Below are 4,159 nucleotides of genomic sequence, written 5' to 3' on the forward strand. Positions count from 1 at the left end.
CGGTAGAAAATGAATGAATGAAAAGGTTTGATCATTTTAAGGGAATTTTGTAAAACTGTAGGTAAAACCTTAGTAGGCCTGGTGTTTTGGTCCTGGCATTGCAATTTTTTTGTATACTGGTTGTACATGAGATCATTTCACTTCAATACAAAGATGTTTCATGTAAAATTCTAAAATATTCTGTACCCCAGTTCGGAGACTTGCATTTCTGAATAAAACCTGCTCTTTAGATGCAAATCATAAATATATCTGTCTGAAGGGTCACAATAGTGTAAAATGCTGCTTAGGTCAAGCTGCATATGAACTGCAGATGAAAACCAGCATGTTCATGTAGAAACATGCAGTAACCACAGTTATTCGACAAAGCAATAATGATTGAAAAGTACAGTATCATCAGCAAATATCATTTGTCTGGTTGTTAAGTTCTGTGCATACATACGTTAACAGTGCCTTAGTCACATCTTGATTAACTTAATGACCCTATCAAATGCATCTGTAATACCATAGAAGAAGAAAGTGTGTATTTATATTAGAACAGGGATTGTGATTGACTGATTGCGCATAGAACTAAATTATTGTAAATTAATGTTCTGAATGTACAGAAAGCAGTCTTCCTGGTTGGTGTCTGAAAGAAAAAAGAAAAAAAAAACAAAATCTGAGTTTTCTACAGACACTCAGTGTTTGTTTGTTATGGGGGAAAAGGATAATAAATGCCCACCAAAAATAACAGAAACGTGTTTGATTTTACAAACAGTGACAGAAAAACAAACAAACAGTATGGACTTTAGGTCAAACTAAAATATACATGCACTTCCTTCTTTAAATGATACTGTTAAACTCAGAGGAGTGAAGACTGAGACTGCAAAAGACCCTTAGTGGCATGAGCGTAACAAATGTAATTTGCCTTCATGTATTTGAGGTCAGTTCTGTATTAATTCACTGAACTGTGTTTGTCTCATGGTGTTTTCCTGCTTCTGCACTCAGTGCTGCAAACAGCTGATACAAAAGTGACAAAAAAAAACTGTCTGCAAAACCTCTATGTGTGTTCTCAGTGCTGAAAATCTCAAATAATAGATTTTATTTTTGTTAACTTGGGAGTATCTGCGTGTTTCACTGTATGACAGGTATAGAGTTAAATAACAGAGAACTAAGTCTCTCATAATGTAATATATGTATGGTTTGGGATCATACATACTGTATATGCACAACAGAGTCATTCTGAGTTGTGACCAAGTTTAACGTGTCCTTTTCTTTCTCTTTAATGTACTGCAATGTTGTGAATGATTTGTATATGATATAATGCATATTCAAGGTAACAAGGCTTTATGTTTCTACCACTTATGTTTAATAAATAAACTAATTGTGCTCAACTGTAAAACACACCTCCTTTTCTTAATACACCATTCAGGTAAGGCTCTCACAATAAAGCTCACATACAGTATCTGCAGGTTTTTTCAGTAGTATTTTTCCTTAAAAACACACCAGTCTTATTGCTGAATACTGTAGTTTTGTGGCTTTCTGTTTTGGTGCTCTGAGTCCAGGAAAAGTTTCCCCATGGGAACAATTAAGTTGCATCGATTTCTATAACTTCTTGACTCTTATTTGCAGAGTCATGAAGATCCTCCTTTCCTGCTCCTCCAGCCCCCCCAGAGCTCATTCAAAAATAATGACGCTGAGCTGCAGGGAAACGGATCCATTACATAAGAAACATGCTCTAAAGGGACTCAGCTGAGACTGCAAATGGAATCATCAGTTGACTGAATTAGGTCGTAACGACGCATTTCATGTGTTACTATGTCTGCTTTGTTGGACTCTACAACCAGTTTTTGTAGTAAATAAATACTCCCTATTAACCAGCAGTCATACTTGTTCTCTTGCAAACTTGCAAGAGCCCTTGATTCATTCATTTTCCAATAATCACCCAGGATGCAGTGGCAGCAGGCTATGAGTTTTTTGGAGGGGGTTAGACAGGGTATCTAATCCCACCATGGTGCTACTCTGTGCTGCCCTCCTAGCTGGACACCCCTGGGGAACCTCCAGAGGGTGATATAAAGAAGGTGTCATTGGCCAACGTCCAATGACTCCATGAACAGTCACTTGCAGCTTTTCCCTGCTCTGCTATCTTTATGTTTGTTCTTGCTGGAGCAGCTTGTGTCTCTGAGATGTGAAATTCACTCACGGATGTATATAAATGACTGTATTTATCATCAGTTGACTGAATTAGGTCGTAACGACGCATTTCATGTGTTACTATGTCTGCTTTGTTGGACTCTACAACCAGTTTTTGTAGTAAATAAATACTCCCTATTAACCAGCAGTCATACTTGTTCTCTTGCAAACTTGCAAGAGCCCTTGATTCATTCATTTTCCAATAATCACCCAGGATGCAGTGGCAGCAGGCTATGAGTTTTTTGGAGGGGGTTAGACAGGGTATCTAATCCCACCATGGTGCTACTCTGTGCTGCCCTCCTAGCTGGACACCCCTGGGGAACCTCCAGAGGGTGATATAAAGAAGGTGTCATTGGCCAACGTCCAATGACTCCATGAACAGTCACTTGCAGCTTTTCCCTGCTCTGCTATCTTTATGTTTGTTCTTGCTGGAGCAGCTTGTGTCTCTGAGATGTGAAATTCACTCACGGATGTATATAAATGACTGTATTTATCATCAGTTGACTGAATTAGGTCGTAACGACGCATTTCATGTGTTACTATGTCTGCTTTGTTGGACTCTACAACCAGTTTTTGTAGTAAATAAATACTCCCCATTAACCAGCAGTCATTATCAAGCAGCTGTGCTGCAGTTCACGTCATTATTTTACAACCACAACATCAGACAAAAAAAAGGATAATGATAGCAGCTTTAGTGACAGTGACTGCAGAGAAAAGTTAAAGGCAGCTCAAGCTGCCAACAATACACAGACATCTACATGAGCTCCAAACGTCTATTCAATATGCTCACACGGGTGGAAACACAAAACAACTCTAAACATTATTGTAAATGTAGTTTCCTGTCCACTTCACTGTTTACTAAGTGTTGTCACTCATAGGGCTGCAAAATTTCAGGTGTTTTGAAAGTTGGAAACTTACCATGGGAGTAAACTGGAAATTTACAAAACTGCTGATTAGCCTATAAAGGGAACTTAAATGCTGTTGGGGAAAAAAAACATCTTGCTGCATAATCTTGGTTAAAACAATCACAGAGTGACACTGAAGATGGAGATGAGTCAGCTGTCGAGGAAGTGGACATAGAGGATGTGGATGAGGTCCAGGAAGAAGAGACCTGAAAGGCTGAAAGGACTGCGAGGAAAAATGCTGAAACCAGAGGCTCGAGAAGCTTGAAAAAATGCTTTGATTTAACATTTTTAATGGGACTTTTTTGGGGGGAGGGGGTTCTTTAATTTTACATTTTTTAATTAGCATTTCACATTGAGGTGGGGGAATATGTTTATTTTATTCAACATTCATGCTTTTTGTTGTTCAATGACAGAATAGATACAAGTTCTACTCAGAAATAAATCTAAAAATGTCATTTTTAAAAATTAGCACGAGTTTGCATGCATGCCTGCTTATGACCAAACAAAATATTTATATTTATGTCTGTGTATGATACAGTTCGCATAAATACCCCGAAATTTCCAATAAATTCCCATAAATTCCTATGTATTCCCATTAAATCCCATGGAAAGTTTCCAAACTTCCCAAGCTTAAATTCCCATGGAAAGTTTCTGGAAATTTATGTACAAGGCAGCAAAACAGCACAGGTTTAGATTTATTTTTATTAATTTAATACTGTGAATTATCTAATCAACTACAGCCATATCCTTTTGGCTGCCGTTGATTAGATTATTACAGTCATGAATGACGGGTCAAATTGAATCACAGGTCAGCTGTCATTCAATCTGACAGCTCTGTTTTTGACTCAGATCTATTGAAACAATGGGGAACACAACACCAGGGGATAGTAAGAGGAGGAGAATGAACCGAAGTTTGGACCTGGAAACAGAATGTTACATAGCTACTTAACAAACGGATAGCTACTGCCCCATATTGCCGTTGCAACCACCTACCACAAGTGTGGACTCGAGTCACATGACTTGGACTTGAGTCAGGGTTGAGGACTTGAATAGTTGGACACTTTGAGAAACACATGTATTCGACA

Source organism: Monopterus albus, unplaced genomic scaffold, assembly GCF_001952655.1.
Source record: "Monopterus albus unplaced genomic scaffold, M_albus_1.0 scaffold134.1, whole genome shotgun sequence".
NCBI classification, from domain to species: Eukaryota; Metazoa; Chordata; class Actinopteri; order Synbranchiformes; family Synbranchidae; genus Monopterus; species Monopterus albus.